This window comes from Pinus tabuliformis, chromosome 3_2 (genome assembly GCF_031772625.1).
Source record: "Pinus tabuliformis cultivar Carrire ecotype Pingquan chromosome 3_2, CPIR1, whole genome shotgun sequence".
Classification (NCBI taxonomy): domain Eukaryota; kingdom Viridiplantae; phylum Streptophyta; class Pinopsida; order Pinales; family Pinaceae; genus Pinus; species Pinus tabuliformis.
Window position 1 is genome coordinate 498,915,565 of NC_142302.1, and position 23,731 is coordinate 498,939,295.

Below are 23,731 nucleotides of genomic sequence, written 5' to 3' on the forward strand. Positions count from 1 at the left end.
GCCTTTACGATGATATCCTGCTCACAACTTTAGGGAGCAGAATCACTTAGGTTGTCGGATGGAGGTATTTCTCCATTGTCTAATCTACATGCATATAGGTTACATCAGGCATGGGTGAAGTCAAGGTGACATGTGGTTGTAGTGGGACCAATCCACGTGGGTGGTGATTGGACAGGGGTGTGGCGACATGATGGGTGATGAGGGAGGTGGAAATGGTGGGAGAAGCTAAGCATTAGGGGAGTTTTGAGGTATAAAATGGGCCTAGTAAGGAAATTATAAAATAATAGTGGAAATAATAAAATAACAGTGGAAATACTAAAATAAGGTTAGATTACATCATCAAATTTTAGAGGGAAAAAAAGAAAAAACTATTTTTTCAACTTATCTCTCGATGGGTTTACTCAAATTTCGAGTGGAAACACTTGTTGGATGCATAATTTGATTCCTCATCCAAGGAGTACCCATGTTGCATACTTTCAATGGACCCCGCTACACGAAAAATGAGAAATACATGAAAAACATGATTGCAATCATGTTTTTCATGTATTTCTCATTTTTCATGTAGCAGGGTCCATCAAAAGTATGAAACATGGGTACTTCTTGGATGAGGAATTAAATTTTGCATCCAACGAGTACTTCCGCTCAAAATTTGAGTAAACCTTAGGGATATAAGCTGAAAATACGAGTTGAAAATGTATTTTTATTATTTAATTATTTTTTAATCTTTTTACTTTTTTATTCCAAAAATGGTGAATCATCCCCCATGGTTGACATCATCGTCTTGAATCTTATTGGTTGTTAGAAAGTTTATTTTGGTTGTACATTTTCTTAGGAGGCCCATTTTATACCTCCAAATTCCCCTAATGTGTATGAAGTGTCCACATGGAGTTTGACAGGGTGACGAGATGGAATGGGGTGGTGGTGGGGCATGGAAGCTGATGTAGTGGGGGACTCACATTGAATTTCTGCGAAGGTTATGAGTCAGCCCTTGAAACTGCTAGAGGTATGCGGAGAGCCTATGGTGTCACCATGTGGCTTCTCCGCACCAACCATGGGCACTAACCTCCACGTTCTTTGGTGCTGTAGGGTGCCATGAGCCGTTGGATCAGAAAATGTCCAAGTCGTCGGATCTGATCATTCCCACCTATGCCTGGTGATCATGGGTTATGGCACGGAGTGGCCCAATGGCATTTTCCCATGCACCCAGACTACCCCTGGCACCAATGAACGACCAAATTTGAAGATGCTCCTTTAGACTCTTACCTTTAGCATCAATATCCTTTATATGGGTGTTGCAACTAGCACACACAACGACTTCATGGGGGAAAATAGTGCCCTGCGGTCTGTTGAGGACTTGCAGTTTTAGTGCCTTTCATCATTGGGTTATGGAGTTTTGGTTATGGGTAGTGTCCACCTCTTCTTATGGCTTAGTGAAAAATGAAAAATTACAACATTGAGCATGATAACAACAAGTTGAAAATTACATATATATATATATATATATATATATATATATATATATATATATATAGATATATATATATATATATATATATATATATATATATATATATATATATATATATATATATATAGATATTATTTATTTTTTCCATTTAAGTGAAGGACTTCTTCAAGAACCTAGCATTGATAGGGCTCGTGAGGAAATCTCAATCAAGTGTCTCCATATGATAAGTATTGTTATCAAGAAATTCCCACACTTGGAATGGACCAATCCATAGATTATCAAACTTTCCATTATTTCCCTTGTCGGCTCAAATGGAGTCCCATTTCAGTACCATATCTCCAACTTATAGGTCATGTTCCTTCACTCTCTTATAAAATACAAATTTCACCCTTTTCTGGTGTGTTTCAACTTTACTCAAGGTCGCTGCTCTCTGTTGTTGAAATTCTATCATCTGATAAATCCTTCTTTGCATTAGGTTAACATCTAGTGCCTCATCTTGTAGCAACTTCGTCACTGGTAAGGTGAGATTCAAAGGAAAAACCACATCCATTCCATACACTAGCTAATAAGGTAATGGCTCTCTTGGTACTGGTTATGTTCGCCCACAAAGCATATTTGAGATTTTCATCCCAATTCTTCTTGTTCTTATCTAACATTCTCTTAATAATTCTTATCAAATTCTTGTTTGATGATTCTACTAGTCCATTCCATTGAGGATAGTATGTTGTGGAATGCACAAATTTTATATCGCGGTCTTGACAAAATACCATCACCTTGAAAGACTTGAAGGGCTGAGCATTATTTGAGACAAGGCTCAACATTATTTGTGACTATCTTTCTGGGGCATCCAAATCTGGAGAGCATGTTTCTTTCCAAGAAAGTTATGATACTCTTCCCATCGGCCTTGTGATTATGAATGGCTTCCACCCACTTGGTAAAATAGTCAGTGGTCATGATAATGTATTTGTTCACTTGAATTCTGATGCATATCTCCAACGAAGTCCCACCCCCATTGCTAGAAAGGAGCTTGAACTTTTATCAACTTCAGTGGTAGAGATCAAATCTCCTACTTCTTTGCAAACATCTGGCACTCTGGACAAGTTCGAACAAAAACATTAGTATTTTTGAAGAGGGATGGCCAATAGTACCCAACTCTCAGGATTGTATAGGAAGTTACCTTCTAAGCGTGATGTCCTTCGCATACACCTCAATGGAACTCTGAAATGATCTATGATACTTGATCTTCAGTAACACAAGTAAGTAGGATTCCAACAAGATCTTTCCAATACAAACCTTCATCCAAAATACAATATTTGATTGCCTTCAATTTTAAAGTCCTACATTTGGCCCTAGGAATTTAAGGTGAACATTCCAAATTTTGTAGGAAGAATACGATATCTTTATACCAATGAAGATTTTGAAATTTTGAAAGGTCCTCCAGGAAGGATTATTGCAGATTCCTTATGTCTTGTGGCAAGGGTTATTTTTTATTCCTTCCTACTGGAATGAGAGGTTCTTATGGATTCTCTCGCCCAGGATGAAGAGGTTCTTGTGGATTCTCTTTTTTTGAAGAAGGTGGTTCTTATGGATTCTCCTCTCTGCAGATATTGCAAATATATTCATTGGTACACATTCCCGGTGCAATATGATTTGACTTAGTGAGCAATCTAGCTAACCCTTGGCCTATGACCAACTTGGTGGGCTTAATCTCAAGGTCATATTCCTATAAATTTGCTATCCATTTTCCTTATTGGTCATCGTTGTTGGGTAGAGTAAGTATTTCATTTACTGCCACAGATGAGACATATGTTGTTACCTTGGAATGTAGCAAGTACTCTCAAAAATATTTAAAAGCCTTACCATAACATAGACTTGCTTCTCTAGAATGATGTATTTCAACCCTACAACTCTCAAGGCACGACTAAAATGTGTAATAGGCTAATCGTGCCCTTCTTCGTTCTTTTGAAACAAAACTATAATGATGGAAAGCTTAGATGTGAAGGAGGAAATTTGAAATTCCTTTGAAAAATCAAGACTTGCCAAGGTTGGAGCCTCCATGATGACCTTTTTTATTTGTTCAAATGAATCTTGCACTTCTCGCATCAACCTTATTTTTGAGCATGCCTATTATATGTTTCAAAAGTTCCATAAAATTTGCTATAAATCTATGTAGAAAATTGACCTTCCCCAAGAATTATTGGACCTTTTTCTTATTTCAGAGGAGATCAATATTCGAGATGGCCTCTACTCACTTATGGTCAATTCTGACACCTTCCTTTGAGACGATGTTCCCTAGAAAATTCCCTTCTTGCAAAGAAAATAACGAATTCTTAGGGCTCAATGATAGACAAAATTTCCTGCACATCAGGAATCTGTATCTGAGGTGCTTTAAATGGTCATCATCTGATTTTGAGAAAATGGTCGTGTCATCTAGGTAGATGAAGATGAATTGATCTCTGCCTCCAACAAATTCAATGTTTATATCTCTTTGAAAGGTATCTCTCGCATTCATCAACCCAAAGGTAATTTTGTCATACATGAAGGTGCCCATGGTGTCGTGAAAGAGGTCTTATATTTGTCATTTGGGTGCATCACTATCTGATTATAGCTTGAAAACCCATCTGTTATTGATATTATAGATGCTCCTACAACCTTTTGTAGCAGATGGTCCATCTTGGGAAGGGGATAATTATCTTTCAATGAGAATCGACTCAAGTTTTTGAAATCTACACAGATTTGTATGACTCCATTCTTTTTCCTGATTGACACCAAATTAACCACCCATTAAGAATATATCAGTGGGACAATAATCTTCCCTTCCAACAAATTTCAGATCTCTTTTTCTATTGTTGGAAACAAGATGGGATTGAACCTCCTGAGTTTATACACAAAAGGCTTAATATTGTCTTTCAAAGGTATTCTATGTTGAATAATAAAAGTGTCATAAGTTTTCAAATCTTCATAACTCCATGCAAAATCATCTTTGAATCGTTTAAACAAATCGACGTACTTTTTTTTGCATGTGGGTTCCAAAATACTCGGTGATTTTTACCTTTTGTAAGTTCTCTTTTGTACCAAGATTATGTTCTTTGACATTTTCATCCACCAACTGAAAGAATGCCTTGGTAGGACATCAGTATGGTCAAAAATCTGATCTAGTGGGACCAATCCCTTTAGAATGAAGTTTTTCTTGAGTTGGATTACCTCATGACATTCGATCTGATTAAGGAACTTGTTACTATCATATTGGCTTCATTCTTCTTCTTGGTCATCTTCGGGAGTTTCTTCATTAGATTTAATGTTGGTGGCTGAAAACTCATCCACCAACTCCTGGAACCTTCTTAGCTATTGGTCGTCTTCAAAAACTTGTCAATGTTTGACATTGTCTAGAACATAAGGTTTGTATCGCATTTCCACTATGTATTTCAACTTTGGTTCAGTTGGTGGTCTGAATGTACTTGCTACGATTGATACAACATCTACAAGTTGATTCTCTTCCCCGCGCATGGTTGTAATGTATAAAGAATCAAAATAAGTCTCAATAATATCCCATACAACATTTCAATATGATCTCATACAAGGGTGCTTAGTGGTGTAGACATTTCTCACTTGTAGGACTACCAACTCTGAATCTCCAAAGGCTGCAAAAAAATTTAGTCCCATTTTATGGGTCGTTTCTAATCTTAGAATTAATGCTTTGTATTCGGAAACATTGTTGGTGGCATCAAATTCTAGTTTATAGGATAGCGAAATGTTTTGCCCCATGGGAAATATTAGAATCACTCCCGCTCCCATGACTTCTCGAGAGCATGCTCTGTCAAAGAATAGTTTCCATACTGAATCCAATCTATATGTCTCTTCTCATTTGGAAAGGGTTGATTTGGTCTCAATTATGAACTCAGAGCTAACTAATAGGCTATAGTAACCCATCAACTCTTCTGCAACATGGAATCATATGTTTTTGGACCTGTTCACGTCACTAATGATATACAACAATTTAGCTTCCCGGTATAGCCTTTATTCATCCCCTCTAAAATAGGTATGGTAGCATATGATAGATCCATTTGATGAGTTTTTCTCGATTTCTCATCCCATGATCTCCAAAGTAGCATGTCGTATGAGGTAGGGATATCATCCACCACTATATCCATGACTAGACTCTTGTTTGGTATCTAGGAGAGGGAAACCTTTAAATCTTTGATGAGACCAAGACATTTTACTCTATGGGAATTGAACGAGTAGAGGTTGAGATATGGCTTGGTAATGTCCAATCCTAATTCCACCATGACTGACTTGGGCAAGAGGTTGTGAGACATTCCTGAATCTAGCATACAGTTGTGTAGTAGTTTCTTGTGAAAATTCAAGATAATGTAGAAGGGAGGATTATTATCATCCTGTTCTTCTATGTGATGTCGATAATCCACATAAGGGAAGTCTTCTTGGATGTCCATAGTGTCATTAAGGGTGATTTGTTTGTGAGGGGTCATTAGTTTCTACATTAGCAATTGAAAGGTTGGGTTTTGTGCTAATTCTAATAGACGAACAAAAACTTTTATCTTGCTCGAGATTGAAGAGGGGGACTAGGATTCACTCTGCCTCTTTAGTTGGTTGAGTCAGTGGAGGTGGAGGAACAAGATTTTTTGGTCCCTTCGATTCTTGAGTGGACCTCGAGTTCTGAGCTTAGGTGTTCTTTCTCTTCTTAACTAGGATCTCTTGCACTCTCTTCGGGGGTTCGGGAGATAGGAGACTATCATCCTGAGTATTTTTAGTGTCAAGAAATGATGTTAAAGGCTTGTTTGGTTTGTTTTGGCCACTCACACTAGAAGGTCTTCCTATCCTGGGTCACAGCTCATGGTTCGTTTTGATATATGCCATCACAGAGTTAGTAATATTCTCATATTGGTATGGGGGGATCTCACAATCTTCATATCCTTCAAATTCATACATTGTATAATTCTCTTGTGTCGCGAGAGAATGTGTGTAGTTATCTTTGGAGATGTAGAAGGTGTGATTTTGATCTCTTACCCAGTTTATGTCCTCGTCCTTCATATACTCATCACGATATTCATTAGTCTATAAGTTGAGATTGCTCCTTACAAGAGGTTGTATTGGTTGTTCTTCAAGCCTTCTATCCCTATTCTATGGTTGTGGATGGAATGGATTATGGAAGAAAGGGGGGTTATGAGGAGGTTGGTTAGGATTTTTCTCGATCCTATAGCTTCGAGCTTGGAAATTGTGTTTGATAGGTTCCCGATCAATTAATTCATCTCCTCGATATTTTATTCGGATGGGTCCTTATGGTAAGACGAATGGTCAAGTTCTTCCTTTATTTTCTTCTTGACTTTGTCTTGGTTTCCTCCCCTCTCCCTTTCTGGGTCATGGTTCTTGTTCGTTTTTTCTGTTCTTCTCAAATTTTCTGCTATGGTTAAATTTCCTTTTATCATCTAATTGCATGTTGGATAAGTTCCCGGGTCATCTTTTTCTGAGCATGACAGAGAAATTTGGCTCAAAAGTTACATAGTTAACCATGGAAACAATAGGAATAGGTTTAATCTCATTGGGGATATTGTTTTAGAGATTATTAAATCTCTTCGTGAATTCTTCTACATTTTTGGATGGCTTCTTTTTTACTACAGAAAACTCTATGAGATGGTATTGAAAGTCCTTATTCTCTCCCCACTAGGCACATAATGTCCTTTCCAAATTATCCCAAAAGTGTAATGAGTTAGCAAGAAGGGTGCAAAACCATTTTCACATGTGCCCCTCAAGGGTCTATTCAAATAACCTCATGAAAAAATCCTCATCTTCTACCATGAAGTTGTTGGTGAAATATTAGAATGTATTGATGTGTTCCTCAATGATTCCTTTCTTTTCACCACTAAACCTAGGTACCAATTTTATGTAATTATCAGGCATGTCGTGTAGCACCTGAGGCAAATATAATGGGGCATATTGTGCTGCCACCCAAGACAACGGTTGATTGGGTTGATTAGGTCAATTGTGGGGTTGACCTTGTTTGGCCATAATGTGTTATAAAATCATGTCCCTAGTGGCAGATGATATTGGAGTTCTAGTTTTCTCAGTAAGTTTTGGAGTCACCTTCTCAAGTTTATGTCTAGGATTGAGTGACCCAGGATCCTCAACTGTTATATGTGAAGGTATGGTATTTGTATGAATAACATTGGAACAAGGAAGTTGAGCAATCATTGTTGTCAAAGGTGGAGATGGAATACTGGTTATTCGACTTCCTTAGGGTTCCACCAATAAGGTTTTGTTATGTTGGTTCGAGGTGTACATGAAACGCTCAAGGTTGAAGACAAGAGGTACTAAATCCTGATCTGGATTACTTCGGGTGTGTCTTCTTGATGAAACCAAAGTGTGAATGTGCATTGTGAGGAGGAGAATGTTAAAACATGGAAGGAAGATTAATACAAATATGTACGGTAAGAGAGATATGTAAAATGGAATTCATACTAGTCGGTTGGTCATTGTAGTGGGTGGAGAGTAGGACAAATGGAATGTGATTTCTATGAAATGATAAATTCGGATAGTGGAGTCGTAAGGTGGAATGCACAACTAATAATTTTAGACTTTCTCCACCACAAAGATTTGAAAAGATGTGGTCTTTCCCTGGGAACGAATTCAAATTGTCCCCGGAAATGGAGCCATAAGATGTTGGGACCCTAGAGTCATAGTGTGTTGTGTTGTAGTGCAGAGCCTGGGAACATCTAAGTGTGATTTTGTTTGTTGCTCTAGTCTTAAGATATTCTATTTCAATCTGTAGGTATGGTCATCTATTATTGCGAATGTGTTTGTCATGTTTTGGAGCCTCTTGACTATAATATTCTAATTCATGTTTCTTGACATAAGAATGGCCAAAAGATCAGACAACTCAAATGAAAGCAAATAAAACCATGTATTTAAGTCGTTCTTGTAAATTTTTTATTGTGAATAACTACGTAATTCAAACTTGAACTCATTTATTATGGCATAATTTCAGTTTATGTTCAAGATACATGTGTTTCATTTCCCCCTATAAGTGTCTAAAGAAAATGATATTACATGAAGAATTTCATCACAACCATTTAATTAAAGTCTCTGTGAAAATTTAAAAAAAATTGTAGCCAAATGTGAACAAGTAAATCCAACAAAATTTAAATTACAAGTATTCCAAGAAATCAGTTCATCATTCACATCTAACATTCATGACATATTCTTGAAAGAAATGATTCAAAATGTGCTTGAGTGGCCTTCAAATTCAACTTAATGTTTTTTTAGGTTTTGAGATATGTTTTGGATTCAAGGTTGGGGGAAAACCTCTAGACATTAAATGCATTTGTTGGGTTGCATTTCTGTTGATCTTAAGTAGGAGCATTCATAACCTTTAGGTTTGACATAAAAGGTTGAAAATGAAAAATATGGATGAAAGATGGAGAATCAAGTATTACCTAATTTAGAGGAGAAACTAAGAATTCCTTTAAATCAACTAAGACTTGGTGGGTAGTTGAACAATCAAGAATTCAACCATTAGAAAACACAAAAAATTGAAATTTACCATTTTCTTGCAAAACCCTTGTAAGAAATATCAAGAAAGTCAAGATACTCTTCAAACTAACTTGATAGATCTTGCAAAACTGAAACAAACCATCATATTGATGCTAAAATTCATTCCAGTTAATAATTATCATACAATTCTAAACAATTTACACAACAAATCAGGTTTACAACTCAAAGTGCCATGGAAATTGCATAAACTTGTATTTCATTGGTAGTAAACTTCAAAATATAAGGTGGGTATGAAACATACATGATAAGAAAACACAGACATATCAAGAGTTACTTCAGAATTCAACCCCTAGATTGCTTCAAGACCTCCCAACAAATCACCAAAAATTTTGGTAGAGTTTCCCCTACAACCTAGATTTTTGCCCCCTTTTACATTTCAAAATGGGGCATATATAGGCACTCAAGAACTTGGATACTACTTTATATCACTAGTGGTATTTGGAAAAACACTCAAAATTTGTTACAAAATTTCCAGTTGTACTCTAATTAACTTAATTTAGAAGTTTTTTGAAATAATTACTGCCTCTGGAGTGGGCCCATTCAAATTTGGCTTTGTTATCTCTTTTTCTCTCTCTTGACTGGGTGGTTCCTTCCTTCTCTCTCTAGGGCACTGTCTGAGCCAGTGTGTCGAGGCACTCGAGTGGGTGTGTCACTGACAATGCCGACATAGGTGTTGATGTTTCCAATGCTGCTAGAGTTCGCGTTGTTGGCGCCAATTGATGGAGCTTCCAAAGTTGTTGTTGATGATGTTAGTAGGGAGGCAAGTGTCGATGCCAGGGAAGACTGGTGAAATAACATCTGGTGTGTGGAGTCTCTTACACTCGAATTGGCCATGCTGAGGTTACTTGAGCTTTTGGGGTAAATCCTTGTTGGGAAACCCATTTGTACAAGTACATCAGGATGTTCCACTCTCTTCCATAGGGAATGTCAAAAGACCAAGCTTCAATGATGGTTCCTTCTAAGCTTTTGATGTCTTCATAGTCAATTTTCCCTCGTTCTCTAAATATTTGTTTGAGCAAGAATATGACTTCATAATGATCGTTGTATACCTTCATGACTTTGTTTCCTGGAAGAACACAATTCTCCCATCCAAGTCCCGTGTGACCTTCCTTGATTGCAGCAAGGAGTCTCATAAATAACTCCTTAGGAAAAATGTTCTCATAAATAACTCCTTAGGAAAAATGTTCCCCTCTCATCAAAGAAGTTTGGAAAGTTCTTCCAATATAATATCTCACACTTACTTTTCAAACCTTCTACCTCATCGGCTAAGGCTTTTACTACTTCTTTAGTCACTATCACCAGTGCATTTTCCCTTATCACTTCGCTGGCTCTTGTCACCCACTCGAACTGATAGAGGTTCACCCTCACTATCTCCTCTTTTGATACTTGATTTAGGAAGTCCACGATTATATTTGCTTTGGCAGGTGAGTACCCAATTGTCCCTTCAATAGCTTCTATTTCCCTGCATACCCTCTTTATGATCCTTGCCATTTCTTGAATAAACTCCGGGTGTTACCAGTTTTCTTCTGATACCCTCATAACATGCCCCAAACCATCTTCCCGAGCATTTTGAACGACAACATGCTAGAGTCATATTTCCTTGAGAATTTTAGTTCTATTTCCAACCTCCTTATAAGCTCCCTTGCTCATAGGAGTTTGATCTTGGCCAATCACAGCTCTCGCCCTTGATTCAGAAGCTGGCATTACGACCCATCAACTATCAAGATGTCTACTTGTTTGGCTAAGAAGCGAATAGATTTCCTTAGCTCAAAGTTTGTCATGAGTGAGTCCTGATTGTTGATATTCTTATCACATTGGTACACTTATTTTCCCCTTCCCTTCATGTCTGCATAGCTCCCAGTAGACGAAGAAGCCATTTGATGAGATGATAAGCTGAGGAAATTGTTGACCAGAGGGGCTGAGGAGACGCAAGGGAGGTGAATGGCTCCTCAAAAATTTTTGAGCCTGAGAATGACGACATGCTCACGAGTCAAGAGGCTTTAGCTTTTCTGAGGTTAAACAGTAGAAATTTAGCAAATAAACAGATTATCACACTCAAATAACACATTTATGACATTAATTTAACTGGTTCATGCGTTTTTGGGCCTGGGGGATGAATTTTCTGTAACGGAACACATGGAGCTCGGACAACCAGTCCAGGGTTTAAATGGATTGAGCTCCTATGGTTTCTTGTGGAATATGGATGTTGACGAGGAGTATTCATGAAGATAGGTGACTTGGCAGTTTCATCTACATGATTTACATGCTTATTTACCAAATTTGGCAATTTGAAATCCTCAGGTGCGCAGGAGTTGGAGCAGGCAACCAGAGTGGGAAAATGAAAAAAGTAGACTGATGCAGGTCATTTATACCAGTCAACACATGACATGTGTGTGGATTCCCTTGGCGAGAAATTCCAATTCACGTCGTGCTTGCATCAGTGGGATGTGGGGCCAACCACATGGCTTGCTGACGGAGCATGACAATTTATCTGACACAACATGTTTTGGTGATGGCTAATTAGGTGATGGGTGGATCCGACCTGGAGGACATATGGGAATAGGTGGTCGGTGTGGAGGGCCACGTGGCAGGCTTTCGCATAATTGGGAAAACGACCTTTGAAAACCAAGATGGTGTGTGAGATGCTCCAAGAAGCGACGGGTGGCATCAGTCACATGTCTTTACGACGATATCTTGCTCGCAACTTTAGGGAGCGGAATCAACTGGGCCGTCGGATGGAGATATTTCTCCACGGACTAATCTGTGGGCATGCAAGCCTAGATCAGGGATAGGTCACATCAAAGTGACGTGTGGTTGACGTGTGGTTGTAGTGGCACCAGGTCATGTGAGTGGTGACCAGTGATTAAATTTGAAGGGTTGGTTTTAATTTTAGTTAGAAGGGCATATATTTATCTAACCTTTCAAAGATGAAAAGTTATAAAAAAATTGTACTTCTATTAACACGTGTATATTAAATAAACTCTTTATTAAAAAAATGCCAAAATGAAAGGGTGTCCTTTTAAATCTTTAAAATTTAAAAAGTGGCTACATTAAAACACTATAAAATCTCAATAGAATTGAGTAAATAGGCAAACATGTTTCTCAAATTCTATTAGAAAAAGGTAAACATATGTTTCTTCTATTCATTAGATAATCTTCAAAAGTATTTGAATTTTTTTCATTGAAAATATAAATCTATTTGCACAATGGTAAAAGTTTTTTTAGTTTTGATTTGTTTTTAATTTATACTATATGTTTTGTTAAGCTTGAAACAATTTAAAGCAAACCAAAAAACTAAATATATACCTTCAACAACCAAGGGAATTGAAATTTTCTGTTAACATTGCTGAATCAAAGAACATTATCAATAGACTTTCATCTCCATTAAAAACTTCAAGCTTTATAGATTCAAAAATTTATGTAATTAAAAGGAAAATTTTCCATATCTAATAGGGAATTATTGTAATATGTAATACATGTCTGCAATGTTGTTGTTGTATGGCTTTGTTGGTTGTTTTTTGTTGAAGAATGGTTTTCAAATTTGGTCCTTACAATGAATTCAAGTTTGGTTGATATATTTTTCCAATAATGTGCTTTCTTTTTGTTGATGTCTTTTTCTAATAATATGGTTTCTTTTCATTAACAATGTCGTTTAATTTTTCTATGATTTCAACATCTCCTTAAAAACCCTTCATAGCAGTAGCTACATGGACACCCACATGCACAACTTATTTCCTAGATGCCGAATGGAGAGAATGAAGTGGGAGACACAATAGTAGTTGTATGGATAGCTATTGGCATTCTATATCTTTTGGGAAGACCAACCGGAAAAAGAAAATTAAGTTGTAGCCCTATAGGCAGACCAATCTTCAATTGTGTGGTTATTAATAGAGCCTTGGATTTTCATTTTAATGCTTCTCCTTGGTTCAAAACTCTACATAATTTATGGAAAGCACACTTATGATTTCTCAATTTTTTTTTTATAGCATTAATTTCTATGTTTTCAAAAACTTGAGAGTTAATAAAGAAAAAGGCTTTTTAAGATAAGAGAAGAAATACAGGGTTTTAAATAAAGTTTGATTTTACAAATGCTAGGCTTAATAGTAAGCTTGATTACAATAAGTTCAAATGGCAACAATGCTAGGATTTTGTAAGCATTATGGTTGTCAGTCACAGAATAATCTAAAAATAGAAAAGAGATGGTAGTAGTTATTTACAAGAATATAAAAAATGTTAGAATCACTAAGCGTAGTTGTCACCATCTAATAGGTAGTTTCATAAATAAACAATCTTGTTTGAATGGTTGTCAAAATGGAACAATTTTGTATGGTTGGTTGACAAGAAAGAAAGAAAATTTTGCAAATTAGGAAAGAAAATGAAGATACAATAGAAAATGTGGATATGATGTAAAACCATCAAAATTATCACTTTAATCTATTTTTAACACGATAAAGTTACATCTTTAACTAATTTATTTCATTTATTACTATAAAATGAAAAAATCTTCATTTATTACTATAAAATGAGAATGCATTAGTTTCTTACTATAGAATAAGAATTCAAATTAATAAATAGATTACTCTGTCTATATACCGATGTTTTCTAAAAAGAAACCCTAAATAAAGAACCCTATCGGTCTTATTATGTTATCTCAAGATTTCCATGTCAAACATGAGCGTTTCAAAATAACAATGTCTTCATGGAAAATGTAAGGAACCCTATCGGCCTTATTATACTATGTCAAGATATCTATGTGGAACATCAAAGTAATGTCTTGAATATGTCCTCATAAAGGTAGGATGGAAGATATTTTCATATTGATAGGATGATCAGTACTCGAATATATTCGGCATGATCAGTACTTGAATATATTCGGCATCCTCGAAGATGTAGTAGATGGTAGTAGTTATTTACAAGATTAAAAAAAAGGTTTGTGAATCAGTAAGCGTAGTTATCACCATCTAATGGGGTAATCTGGTAATTGAACAATCTTGTGTTAATAGTGGGTTGGCAAGAAAGAATAAAATTTTACAAATTAAGGAAAATGGAGATACCACAGAAAATGTAGTATGTGGTTATGATGTAGAAATGTCAATATTGTCACTTTAATCTATTTTTAAGTGCTGTACAAATATGAAAAATATCATTTCAAATGTTGAACTACATACCTGTTGAAGGCCATTTATTGGGACCGTGAAATTGCTTGCCTTTATCGACGCTTCAGAAGCTTCATAACTCCCCTTCCAATCCCCTGGAGAAACGAATATATGAAAAAAATGAAGTGAAATACTTCAATGGATTGATTTTTCATAGTTGAGCAGAGAAAGATGTAATTACAAGCAGAAGTAAATATAAGGAGACACAAATCCACATCAAATCTTCAGGTTGAATGGAAAGATTAAGAGATTCTGCTTGATATGGAGTGTAACCTTGATGGTTCTCATTCTGCACTAATTTCATCGTTTCCTCCTCAGGAAGAGAAAAAAGTCTTTGACTTTGTTTAAAGACTTAGTCCAAAAAATCTTCATTGATGACATGATATATGATATAAAAAAAAATATACAGCCTACACATGACTATATAAAGATAAATCAACTATTCCGTATATAATAATTTTAATCGGTTCCACCTAAATCAGTGAACTGAATGAAATTACAGGGAAATGAAAGTTGAAAATTAAAATTGAGAGTTAAAAATACTTTGCGAACTTGTGCTACACTTGTCGTAAGGTTGGGATTGGAAAAATCAATGCAGACAAGATTCACAGGCTCAGAATTATCTACCTTAGTCATTGCTAATTTTGTCTTTTGTCATTTGTTTCTTCTAAATCTCTGATACCTTCAAAATATGCCCTATTCATGGATACCAATACGTAGCTACTTCTCATCTGCTATCAATGAATGCGAAAAGAAACCTCTGCTATCAACGCATGCGAACATAAACCTCACATCATCACTGCTAACTCTATCAGTGCTGCCATTATGATTAATGACCTGAGAATGGATGAACAACCTCCATTACGTCCCATTGCACTTTTTGGAGTGTTGGCAGAACCTCCTATAGACTTTAGAGTGTTACATCAGTCAGAGAACTAGAATTTTTTGAAATTTCCTACGGATAGGCAGCCCTTCATACGACATTTTATAATATTATTTATTATTTTTTTTAAACTTGTAAAAATCAAAATTTAAATTTCTTTTGATTGGTAAATTTTTTTGAACACTTCTCTGACGTGCTAGAGGGCTTCGAAAGGGTTGTGATGTGTTCAAATTTGAACACTGGTGGTGACTAGGTAGGTATGGTGGCGGCAGATGATGAGGGAGGTGGCGTGGTTTGAGAAACTGGGTGTACGAAGGATCCACATGGAGGTTGACAGGGTAATCATAGAGTGGAGGTGATGGGATGGCGTAGAGTGGTGGCGGGACACAGAGGTTGACGTAGCGGGGAACACACGTCGACTCTCCACGTGGGTTAGGAGTCAGCGCTTGAAACCGTCGGAGGTATGCGGAGAGCCTGTGATTACGACACATGGCTTCTTTGCAATACCTCTAGGCGTTAACCTCCATGTTGTTTGGTGGCGCTGGGTTGCCCTAAGCTATTGGATCAGTGAATGTCCAGGTTGTCGAATCCTGGCAGCATGCAACTCTGTCGAGGCTCTTCCTATCATGCCCCCAGGCCTATGGTAGTCTTTCAACCGTACTTGGTGAGGTGCGACACCACCAAACACTTTCTTTTCACCAATACTTATGTTCATGGACTACGCCTAACCATATTTCCTACTTAGTTTGTGTTTCTCAACCAAGTAATTATTATGTTTCCTTTATACCAATGAACACCCATACACATTCATTATCAACATGAAGAACACAATTGCACAGTATAAAGGGAGGGGAAACTCCCCGAACAATGAGTCTGCCTGAATATATATTATTAATCAACTTCCCAATATTACAAAGCTTTATAAGTATACTTGGAAACACCAAGTTTCATACTTAGCCAATTTACAACTTGTCACACTTTCATGTGCCAACCAAAGTTCCTTGCCTGAGTTGGGCAGGCGCGCCCTTCACACGAGCTGCCGACTGACTCCTCAACCAAACCTTGTGCACGATGGGCGGGCGACTCCAGCGAGTCACCAAGACACCCTTGTTTCTCATTCGCACAGCGGTCTCATCAAAACTCCATCACGTTATGTTTGCACGCCGGGCAAGCGACTCACCTGAGTCTCCACTCGCGCTCTTTCGTTCGAACGATGGGCGCTCCTCGCCCACACCTTCACCGATACAACTTCATGCGATATCCCGTGCGACCTCGCCCAAGGTTGGGCGCATAGAGCTGCGCCACTCTTCATTGCAGTTACACTTCCAAATTCACAACTTTTCCTTGGATGCGTTGTGAATGCGTTCGAAAGTTCAATCCATGTTCAAATGCCTTCACGCATGGTTGTGCCACCTCTCAGTCGACTTGCATTTTGTTCCCAACCGATGCCTTCATTTTTTAATTCACTCGGTCAGCCCGTCGGCCAACGCCCCAAGTCATAACTCTCCACCGTCGGCTTATTAAGGATGAACTCGCTCGGTCATCTTCTATATATACATGCTCGCTCAACACTTCTTCGCACGCGCCCAAGTGTTCACTCTGATGTCTTTCGTTAGTTTGTGCGCATTTCGTCTTTAGCCAACCTTTGCACTTCGCTTTTCGGTTATGCCAAAGACCGCAGGTCCTTACACTTCTGGTCGCTTGTTCACTCCAGCCCACTGTGCCCATGCTAGCGTGTGCCCACCTATGCCTGGTGTCCATGGGTTATGGCATAGAAAGTTGAAAATTAAAACTGAGAGTTAAAAATACTTTTTGAACTTGTGCTACACTTGCTGTAAGGTTGGGATTGGAAAAATCAATGCAGACAAGATTCACAGGCTCAGAATAATCTACCTTAGTCATTGCTAATTTTGTCTTTTGTCATTTGTTTCTTCTAAATCTCCGATACCTTCAAAATATGCCCTATTCATGGATACCAATACATAGCTACTTCTCCTCTGCTATCAATGAATGCGAAAAGAAACCTCTGTTATCAACGAATGCGAACATAAACCTCATATCATCACTGCGAACTCTATCAGTGCTGCCATTATGACTAATGACCTGGGAATGGATGAACAACCTCCATTACGTCCCATTGCACTTTTTGGAGTGTTGGCAGAACCTCCTACAGACTTTAGAGTGTTACATTAGTTAGAGAACTGGAATTTTTTGAAATGTCCTACAGATAGGTAGCCCTTCATACGACATTTTATAATATTATTTATTTATTTTTTTAAACTTGTAAAAATCAAAATTTAAATTTCTTTTGATTGGTAAATTTCTTTGAACACTTCTCTGACGTGCTAGAGGGCTTTGAAAGGGCTGTGATGTGCTCAAATTTGAACACTGGTGGTGACTAGGTAGGTATGGCGGCGGCAGATGATGAGGGAGGCGGCGTGGTTTGAGAAACTAGGTGTACGAAGGATCCACATGGAGGTTGATAGGGTAATAATAGAGTGGAGTTGATGGGATGGCGTAGAGTGGTGGCGGGACACAGAGGCTGACGTAGCGGGGAACACACGTCGACTCTCCACATGGGTTAGGAGTCAACGCTTGAAACTGTCGGAGGTATGCAGAGAGCCTGTGATTACGACACATGGCTTCTTCGCAGCACCTCTAGGCGTTAACCTCCATGTTGTTTGGTGGCACGAGGTTGCCCTAAGCCATTGGATCAGTGAATGTCCAGGTTGTCGAATCTTGGCAGCATGCAACTCTGTCGAGGCTCTTCCTATCATGCCCCCAGGCCTATGGTAGTCTTTCAACCGTACTTGGTGAGGTGCGACACCACCGAACACTTTCTTTTCACCAATACTTATGTTCATAGACTACGCCTAACCATATTTCCTACTTAGTTTGTGTTTCTCAACCAAGTAATTATTGTGTTTCCTTTATACGAATGAACACCCATACACATTCATTATCAACAGCAATTATACATGAAGAACACAATTGCACAGTATAAAGGGAGGGGCAACTCCCCGAACAATGAGTCTGCCTGAATATATATTATTAATCAACTTTCCAATATTACAAAGCTTTATAAGTATACTTGGAAACGCCAAGTTTCATACTTAGCCAATTTACAACTTGTCACACTTTTGTGTGCCAACCAAAGTTCCTTGCCCAAGTTGGGTAGGCGCGCCCTTCACACGAGCTGCCGACGGACTCCTCAACCGAACCTTGTGCACGATGGGCTGGTGACTCCACCAAGTCACCAAGACACCCTCGTTTCTCATTCGCACAACGGTCTCATCAAAACTCCATCGTGTTATGTTTGCACGTCAGGCGAGCGACTCACCCGAGTCTCCACCTGCGCTCTTTCGTTCGAACGATGCGCGCTCCTCGCCCACACCTTCACTGATACAACTTCGTGCGATATCCCGTGCGACCTCGCCCAAGGTTGGGCGCATAGAGCTCCACCACTCTTCGTTGCAGTTACACTTCCAAGTTCACACCTTTTCCTTGTATGCGTTGTGAATTTGTTCGAAAGTTCAATCCATGTCCAAATGCCTCCACGTATGGTTGTGCCACCTCTCAGTCGACCTGCATTTTGTTCCCAACCGATGCCTTCGTTTGTTAATTCACTCGGTCGGCCCGTTAGCCAACGCCCCAAGTCATAACTCTCCACCGTCGGCTCATTAAGGATGAACGCCCTCGGTCATCTTCTATATATACATGCTCGCTCAACACTTCTTCGCACGCGCCCAAGTGTTCACTCTGCTGTCTTTCGTTAGTTTGTGCGCATTTCGTCTTTAGCCAACCTTCGCACTTCGCGTTTCAGTTATGCCAAGGACCGCAGGTCCTTACACTTCCGGTCGCTCGTTCACTCCAGCCCACTGTGCCCATGCTAGCGTGTGCCCACCTGTGCCTGGTGTCCATGGGTTATGGCATAGAATGGACCAATGGCATGCGGCCATGCCACCAGACTACTATTGCTGCCCATGATCAACCACATTTAGAGCTGTTGCTTTAGACTCTCGCCTTTAGCCTCGAGATCCTTAGCAGGGGTGTTGCATTTGGCACCGACAGGGTGCATGAAAAGTCACCCAATTTTGTTACAAAGGGATTTTCATATCCATAGAGGGAGATTTTGCTCTAGAAATATTTCTTCTAATGTTTACATATCATGATAATGGAAAAAAATAATGATGGAATTTGAAAGCATTTACTATGTAGTTGGGAAGATTTATCACTTTTTTCCGATAGATAACAATTGATCATATTTTTTTATTATACATGTAAATTTGCTTATAGTTCTGATTTATTATAGTTAATTTACTTAATGTTTATTATTATTTACAAATAGCTCTGATTTATTATGGTTAATTTACTTAATGTTTATTATTATTTACAAGGGAACACATTAAATCTTTTGAGTAATTCTTCGTTTAATGTCTTTATACGTCAAATATCATACATTTTTTCTTATATGTTCTACTTCCTATATCTAACACCTTTTCATTATGTGCCACTAAATCTGATTACTAACTTATATTCTCTAAGTTATCTAATTTTCATTTTGTTGATATTTGTTTCGTTTTTCTTGTAAACAACTATTCTCTATGGAAAAAAAGGCCAACATATTGGTTGGAAGTTGCTACTCTAAATGAAAGTGGGTCTAATTGAGACTGGTCATCGAGTAACTTGTTTTGTTGATTCAAGTCATTTTCACCTATGAACATGACATTTGTATGAATTGTAAAGATAGATTTCATTTATGGTAAGATATAATAAACCATTTGAGGTGAGACTTGAAATCCATGGCCTTGGACATTTTGTAGTACTCACAATAACTATTTTTTGCATTTGGTGATAATATGATCCTAACAACATATTGCATAATACAAAGAGGGACAATCTCCATTAGATAGAATGACCCACTATACAACACAAATTAAAATCTTCTAGGGAAATTAGTAAATAAATAAAATTATAATATCTTATTAACATTTATTTAGACCAATTTAACTTGTGTATCAAATTTTAATTAGAGAAACAAAATCTACTTTAATAATATATGCAATCAATAGTAGTCATATTAATACTTCATTCCTCGAATTTTCATCACACAAAATTTAAAAAACTCACATAGGAATTGCAAAGAAGCCAAAAAGATAACATCAAACTTAAGACAATGTCGAGAGCCCTATCTAGATCATTTATGCTCTTGTCGCTCATAACATAAACATATTTAACACCAATACTAAAAATAATTGTCAAAGTGTATGCATTAGAAGCACTAACAACAAAGTAGAACTTGAGAATGCTTCTCTTACCCCCATAATTGATATTACTTCAAATCAACTTGCATAATATTATTAAAAAAAACTATAATTTATCAAATATAAAAATTATGGTAAAAAAAACTATAATTTATCAAATATAAAAATTATGGAGAATTCGAGGATTACCTTGTAGATTTATTAAGTGTCAAGATCAATATATGAAAACCAAGTAGAAAAATAAGGTTAATAAATAGCAAATTAATTGAATTCTTGTAATTGATGCATTAATCGGGGACTAATGATAGTAGCACAATTTTTTGGTAAGATTACATAAGAAACTTGATGAACGTATGCCTTGTTTCAATTGAGATGTTCCTCAACTCTATCTATCTAGCATCTTCATGCATGCATTCGAGTTTTTTTTGGGTTCTGCGTTACAATATTCTCCAACCTCCTCTCTTGCCATCAGTTTTTTTTGGGTTCTGCGTTACAATATTCTCCAACTTCCTCTCTTGCCATATCATGAGAAGCCTTATGTAGTTTTCTGGTCTAATTTAACACTAATAAGTGACAATTCATATTCTATTTTATAAGAAGGTTACATATGTCTCAGAATCAATTAAGAAATCATTTACGAGAAAAGGCACACATTGTGGATTAATTCAATGGTTGAAGTTGAATTAGAACGAAAAATGCCATTTGATTATGACAATCATGAAAGTGAGGGATTTCCTATCATATTTTATTTTTTAGTGAATATTATTAATCTTTTATTTGTTAATGGTAAAAGTGTGATAATATTTTTATAAAATATTGAAAATTATTTTATATATAATATATAAATTTTTATTTATTTTTAAGTTAATATAGTTTTTTTTTTTTAAATAAAAACCAATCATTTTGAAAAAAAAATAAAATTATAAATTAATTTACTTGTGATTATTAACTTCTAAAATTTTCCCACTGTCTAAAATTGTTACATAAATATACATAAATATTTATTTGAAAACTAAAAAACATATTTTCAAGAAAACCAATAAAACTTCAATTCTCACTACCCATTAGATTATTTTAAAAAATCAGATTTTATAAAAAATAAAAAACAAAATTTTAATATCACAAATATACCGAATTTATTTACTTAATATTTCATATTAACAAATAAATCATAATTTAACTCAAGCAAATTCAACCGCAATTAAATTGATCCTTATATAGTGAAGGATCTGGAAATTATAGTTAACTGTTTAGAAATTAATCTTGAAATAAGAACATATCGTTTGCATAAAAGTATATGAACATGTATTAAAGCTCCCCAAACTAACGGAACATAATCCATCAAACATTTACAAAGTGGCAGTGGCAAACCGTAAACAATTACAAAGTGGCAGTGGCAAACTATAAGGGTAAAACGAAGTGCGTAGTTTATCTAGGCAGAGAAGTTGCCCGAAAAGTTATAGAAATTCTGGTTATATTTAAAGAAAATTCGGCCTCGTTAGATGACTCCCGAAGCAAAGGAGTTCTCGAGTTGTTTCGTTTATATATGATATTTGAGTTGTTTTGTTTATATGTGATATTTGTTTTTAGTTGATTTTATTTGAAATTAGGTAAAGAAAAATTACCGTGAAATCTTGATTTGTGTTGTTTAAACTAGTTTTTTTATTATATATATAAATTTAGTACTTTCAAAAATTCAAGTAACATTTAGATTGTAAAAAATTTACTTGTCAAAGTTATAATTTTAATTAACCCCTTTAAATAATAGACAAATTAGATCCCAAAAAAACTAAAAAACTTGTATAATAATAGACAAATTAGATCCAAAAAAACTAAAAAACTTATAAATATAAATTGATTGTAAATTTCACAATTTTAAAAAATTTCTTCCAGCATGTTCATTTGATTTAAAAATATTTTAAAATTTACAATCTAATTTGATAAAAATTAACACTTAAAAACCAATACAAATTGATAAAAATTATACACTTGAAACCAATACAATTTTAAATTGCAGAATAGAAAAAATGATGGTAGCTCACTCCTATCCAATATTGAAACAAATTACATTTACAACAACTACGGTTAATAAGTTAAGAACTCCCAAAATTTCCCAATTTTTTTTTTTAATATTGAGGAAGCCCGCTTATGAAAGCAGTACATAAAACCTTTTTCAGGATATTATAACATAGTCATGTTATGTGACTGGAACCTGAGTGGAGAGAGCAAAATTTTCCTTTATTTACATATATTTTGACTGCTCCAACTTCGCAGAGAGTTAATGCCTTCTACGATTGAATTACTCAAATCCTCCTACTGTAACAAAGTAATCTCTATAAAAATATGTGTGAAGAAGAAGCTGATGGCAGTGGTGTACCATTACATATTATATGTAATTATAGGCATGGGAGGAATCCGCACTTTTAGGAAATCAATAATTTTCACCTTGGAAATTCTAATTATAACTCATATTTACCCATTTTTGTGTAACCCCAAACTTCTTTTAGGAAATCAATAATTTCCACCCTGGAAATTCTAATTACAACCAATATCTACCCATTTTTGTGTAACCCCAAACCTCTTCCCTGAGCATTTACTATTAAGTTCCGCGGTTCAACCAATACCTACGAATTTTGGTGTAACCGCAAACCTCTTCAATGAGCATTTACTATTAAGTTCCGCGGTATTGTGCAGCGCCAAGCAATAACAGCCTTCCTAGTCACACAAGTCTTGTTCTTTCCCTGTATCTTCTTCAATCCTGCGTTGCACAGCACCACCTGAAACGCCCTCCCTTTGGTTTTGCAATAATTACGAGCAGACTCCATGTATCGACTCATTTTGCAGCAATTTCTCATTGCAGAACCCTCTTCCATTAGAATGCCATGAAGTTTTTGATGAAGAATGGGTACAAACAATAGATTGCGAAAATATTCCTTTTAGATGTCGCAGATGCCATGAGCATGGGCACCTATTTAGAGATTTTCGCCTTAGCAAAACAGAGAACAAAGACAAAGAAACCACTATGAAGGATAATGAAAGCTTTCACAAAGTGGGACACAGAGGGAAACGAGGCAAAAGGGGGCCAAAACAACAACAAATAGAAAGACAACAGGCCAATATAAACAGGTTCCAAGTTCTTGAAGAAGAGGAGGGAATATTGAAGGAAGATCAGGTAATGGAAGGAAACTCAGAGGAAAAGGAGAAAGAAGATAATAGGGAACAAGCATGGGATGTTACTAAACAGAAAGAAATAATGCCATATAATGAAGCACTAGAGATGGATCAAGAAATGATTCAAAGTGAGATGGAAACTGAGGATCAGGAACTGCAGGAGATTCTGGATAGAGAAAACCTAGATCTGGAAGGATTATTGAAACAGGGAACCATGGGAGGG